The following is a 5,561-nucleotide window of genomic DNA, read 5'->3' as shown; positions in this document are numbered from 1 at the left end:
GAGTCATCCTCCTAGATGCAAACTTCTGCTGTGGAAGACACACCGCTCCTGGCCAGAGAAATGAGCATCCCCTGAAAATGGGGACTTGTCTGTCTTGTAAGCATGGCTGGTCAAGAACCATTTCTTACAAACCCAGGCCCAGCTAATGGGGCAACCCTGCCTGGAGCCAGGGGGGCCCTGAGCAGAGCACTCACCAAACCAGGCACTCATCTCACAGACACAGCAACTGCTCCACTGCCAACTGGATGGCTCCTCACGTGCATCAACAATACTCGTGGGCTCACTGCTCTCACTCGCTTTACATCGCACGAGGGCAGTAGACTGACGTTTGATTTCTTTTCCCTGGGTACTAAACCCAGCACAAGAAGGAAAAACAAAGTTATTGTGGAGATTAATGGAAGGAGGAGGCAGATGTCAGAGCCCTAGAGGGGCTCACGTCAGGGTCCTAGTGGGGCTCTGGGTGATCGCTACTTCCCAACACAGATGTAAAGAGGCTGAATAGTGTCTGCAAAAGAGAAACTAAACAACTAATTATTCCTCCAGAAAGGTTTTTAATGACTTATGACTATAAAGGCAACATAGATAGAATAAGAAAAACAGAATTAAAGACCAGCACTGAGTGACGATTAATACAAATGGCAAATTATACTGGAGACAAGCACAAGTACAAGTAATATTATGCAATAACTGCCTATTCCTATAAGTGCACATATAAAAGGTAAATAATATTGAAAATAGTTACAAGTGCATGCAATGCTACTATTACTGATTGCCTAGTAACCTTACATGTACTGCACCCACCCCAACAAATACAATTCTATATGCAATATTAATACATGGACTAACTATATTTTACTAACCTTAACCTACCTATAACTTTATATAACAACTTATAAGCATTTATTGACTTTTATGATGGTAACTTATATAAAAGACAGGCACAGCGACATGCAAAGCTACTAGGTTCACCAGCACTGTACCCATTCCCAGCAAGGCACAAAAACATATACAGTCATTATATATTGATCAACTATTGACTATTACAATCTTTAAACAACTTCAACAATTTACTAATATAATTAAACTATAGTATTAATACAGACTTAAGATTAACCAGCACGAGCATAACCAGACCTCTTCACTTTAAAAACTTACCCTGAGTTCTTCCAAAGATACATTACCTTCAGTTGACCATTTCCTGCACTGCCAGGCATAGTCAGTCATTGAAGAGCAAGTCCCTTTGGTTCAAGGGGTGTATATGAGCCTGACAAAGAGTGACCTCTTTTAGGTCAATGCACACACACACACACAAACACACTTGCGCCTCTGCATCTTATTTATATGGTATTTGCTGGCCATGTTTCAAAACACATCAACCAATGAAGACGGCCAAATGTTTCAGTGTGGTATGTGCAGTTGTCTTGATCTTATGAATGGTGCACCTGTGCTCAGGTCATCTCTTTTCTATGGGGCTAATAGTGTTTAATTTTCTAGACTCAAAAATGTTCAAATGAGATTAAAGAGGTATTTGGTTGCAGAGCATAGTAACCACAAGTCTGTATCTACCTTTACAGAGTTTCCTTTTTACTCTACAAAGCTTCCTAGTTAGATTACACTTATTCTTGCAGGATTCATCTGTACTCGCTTCATACAATTTCCGGAAGGTTGAGGCCTAACAAATATTTATGCACATTAATCACAGTTATCATCAGAGTGGGAAACATTCTATTCACCTCTCCCACGCGGCAGTACTCCGCCCCAAACCCTCCCCCCCATTACGCCTTTAGCACAACAACTAAAAAGCACCCCTTCCAACGGCACCCGAAATAATCACTCTGCACAGCAGACTCTGGCCCCTCCCCAGCGTAATCTGACAGAGCCCCGCACTCAACGAGGAAGCACAAGGCCTGAGAAGAGTATTACAGCGAGCACAGATGAGGAATTCAGACCACTGACTGCTTACTCACAGCCAGTTGTGCGGGAGTCAGAAAGCTGAGGATTGTTCATGTCCACTTCTGCCACTTTCTCCTCAGTCTAGGACTCCTGGAAAATTGCTTCGGAAGAGCAGCTGCAAAAGCCAAGCATGAGCCATCACTACACAAAGCTCTATTGGTGCTTCGAATCTTGCCCTCAACCTGGCATCCCTCTCCAACCCAATCTACCTCAGCCCCACTCCATCAGAGACAGAGTTAACACCAACAGCCACTGCTACGCATGATTTTCGTCAGCTCCCGCTACTCCATGGATCCCGAGACCTAGCCTGTAGGGATGCACGCCTAGCACGCCTGCCCGTGTCTTAGGAAGTGAGACGGCATGAGGAGAGGAGAGGGAAGAGAGTGAGAAAGTTGGCCAACACACTAGAGGAGAGAGAGAGAAATGGGAGGAAAGCAAGCAACTCACCACCTGAGTCATCCTCCTGGATCCAACCTCCCCCTGTGCAGGAGACACTGTTCCTGACCAGAAAAATGAGCAACCTCTGAAAACAGGGACCTTTTCTCCCTCGTGACCACAGCTAGTCAGGAACCTTTTCATATAAACCCAGCCTTACCGTACTGGGCTTCCCTACCTGGACTCGGGTTGGGCGTGAGCAGAGCCCTCCCCAAACCAGACACTTATCTCGCTGACAGCAGCATCTCCTCGGCTTCCAGATGGACAGCTTTTGTGTGGCATCAACAATGGTCAGAGTCTCGACGCTCTTGCTCGCTTTCCATCGCATCAGGGCAGTAGACTTTGATGTGCGACTTCGTTTTCCTTGGTACTAAATGCAGCAGACGGGGGAAAAACAAAAACAAATTAGCATCTCTGTCTGCAATGTCACCCAGCCTCTTCATTTCACATCTCCCATATCCCACCGTTCAGCCCTCAACCCATCTCCCATTACTACGTTACAACTGCAACAAGAAGGCACCCATTGTAACGGCATCCAAAATACTCACTTTCCTCAGAGACTCTTGTGCCTTCCCCAGCCTTAATCCCGGAGCCTCGTACCCAACGAGGAAGGACATGGCCTGTGAAGAAAACTACAGCGACTACAGATGAGGAATTCAAAGCACTGACCTCTTACTCATAGCCCGTGATGCAGAAAGCAGAAACATGAGGACTATTCATGTCTCCTTAGAAGGATGTCCAGGCTGCTCAGGTCCACTTCTGCCATATTCTTGTCCGGTTAGGGCTCCTGGATGATTCCTCTGCAAACTAATAAAGCCAAGCAAGAACGATCACTACACGGAGATCTACCGGTGCGTTGAATCTTGCCCTCATCCCAGCCTCCCGCTCCAGTCCCATCTACATCAGCCCCACTCGATGAATGGAGACCGAATAAACACAGACAGTCACAGCTCCACTTTAGCGTCCGCTGCCCCGCATGCTTTTCATCCGCTCCTACCTCTCCATGGCTCCCGAGATCTGGCCTCTGGGGATGCAAACCTAGCATGCCTGCCCGTGTCTTACAAAGGGAGACAGCACAAGGAAAGGCAAGGACAGACACAGAGAGATAGAGGGGGTGTGTTGGCCAACGTACTAGAGAAGAGAAGAGAGAGAGAGAAAAAGGAGGGAGGAAGGCAAGCAACTCACCACCTGGAGTCATCCTCCTAGATGCAACCTTCTGCTGTGGAGGACACACCGCTCCTGGCCAGAGAAATGAGCAGCCCCTGAAAATGGGGATCTTGTCTCTCTCGTAAGAACAGCTGGTCAGGAAGCATTTCTCACAAACCCAACCCCAGCCAATGGGGCGGCCCTATCTGGAGCCAGGCGGGTCATGAGCAGAGCCCTCTCGAAACCAGACACTTATCTCACTGACAGTAGCAACTGCTCCACTGCCAACCGGACGGCTCTTCACTTGCATCAACAATGCTCGCGGGCTCACTGCTCTCGCTTTCCATCCAATGAGGAGAGTAAACTCTGATGTTTGATTTCTTTTCCCTTGGTACTAAACCCGGCACAAGGAGGAAAAACAAAGAAAGTTATCTCAGTGGACAACTTCGCTTAGGCTATTCTTTTCACCCCTCCCACACAGCAGGGTTCTGCCCCGAACCTTCCCCCCCCCCCCCATTTGCCCTTGAGCACTACAACTAAAAAGCACTCCTTGCAATGGCACCCAAAATAATCACTCTGTACAGCAGACTCTGGCCCCACCCCAGTCGTAATCTAACAGAGCCCCGCACCCGAGGAAGCACATGGCCTTTGAAGAGTACCACAGTGAGCATAGATGAGGAATTGAAAGCACTGACTCTCAGCCAGTGATGCAGAAGGCAGAAACATGAGGACTGTTTATGTATCCTTAGAAGGATGTCCAGGCTGCTCAGGTCCATTTCTGCCATATTCTTATCTGGCTAGAGCTCCTGGACGATTCCTCTGCAAACTAATAAAGCCAAACAAGAACTATCACTATACAGAGCTCTATTGGTGCCTTTAATCTTGCCCTCATTCCTGCCTCCCTCTCCAGTCCCACTCGATGAACAGAGACTGATCTCAGTCACCACTCCACTTTACCATCCACTACTCCGCATGTTTTTCGTCTACTCCTACTTCTCCATGGCTCTCGAGACCTGGCCTGTGGGGATGTACACCTAGCATCCCTGCCCATGTCCTATGAAGGGTTTGTGTTGTGGAGGAAGGAGAGAGAAAGGCTGAGGGGCCCCATGGATGGAGGGAGGGAGTGGGGGGTAGGGTAGGGATAGGGATGCATGTTGGAGAAAGGACAAAAGGGCACTGGGGGCCCACATATCTAGGGACAGAGTGGGGTGCAGGTTGTGTTGGGAGGGAGGCATGGATAGAGGCACAGGTTGTTGTGAGTTGGGAGGATGTTGGAGATAGACTGTGGCTATGGAGTCCCATGAGTGGAGGAATGAACTGAGGGATACAGGGCTTGTGGGTTGGGGAAGGTTGTTGCAGGCTGGAGGGTGTTGGTAAGAGATGGGGGCTGAGGGGTTGCTATGGGAAGAGGCATGGATGGAGGAAAGGTAGGGATGGGGTGCAAGTTGGGGTGGCCTGGGAGGTGTTGGAGGGACAAGAAAGGAGGATTGAGGTGCCCAAAGGATGGAGAAATAGACGGGGGTGGGTTGGTTTTGGCTAAAAGAATGGGGGTGCGGGTTGGAGAAGGTTGTAGGTTGGGGACTGGGGATGCGGGTTGGGGAAGGTTGGGTGTGTGGGGGGAGACAAGGAAGGTTGTGGTGGGCTCGGTGTATGTGGGGGGCAGTTGGGGAACGTCGCGGCGCCCTAGGGGTGCGCGGGGTGGGCTGCGGAAGGCTGTGGGGCGGCCCGGGGGGCGGCCTGGGGAAGGTCGCAGCACACTGAAGGTGCAGGGGGGACGGGGGCAGGTGGGGGGTTGGGGAAGGTCGCGTCGCGCTGAGGGTGCAGGGGAACGTGGGTGCGTGCGGGCTGGGAGATGCGGGGGGACGGGGGCGGCCCATGGCAGGCTGGGCGTGCCGGTACCAAACATGCCCGAGGCGGCAACACTTTGAAAACTACAAATCCCAGGATGCAACTGGCACAGAACAAAACTAATTCCCCGGTTACTGCGGTTGGCGTCCACACCGGTTATATCACTTCCTCTCCCACCT

The 5,561-nt window shown here is 49.8% G+C and overlaps 1 long non-coding RNA gene across 1 annotated transcript; it reads right to left on the bottom strand.

The window, feature by feature from the left end:
* Positions 1-1,102: 1,102 nt before the first annotated feature.
* On the bottom strand, positions 1,103-5,082 carry LOC115637004. Its single transcript, XR_003997133.1, has 4 exons — positions 4,492-5,082; positions 3,574-3,928; positions 3,058-3,195; positions 1,103-2,758 (listed from the first exon to the last, which is right to left on the bottom strand). It is a non-coding gene; the product is annotated as an uncharacterized LOC115637004 (long non-coding RNA).
* Between the last annotated feature and the right edge of the window lie 479 nt (positions 5,083-5,561).

The sequence above is a fragment of the Gopherus evgoodei genome, chromosome 18 (assembly GCF_007399415.2).
Source record: "Gopherus evgoodei ecotype Sinaloan lineage chromosome 18, rGopEvg1_v1.p, whole genome shotgun sequence".
Lineage (NCBI taxonomy): Eukaryota > Metazoa > Chordata > Testudines > Testudinidae > Gopherus > Gopherus evgoodei.
Note: the sequence above shows the minus strand (reverse complement) of the source record. Positions and strands in the feature narration are given on the sequence as shown.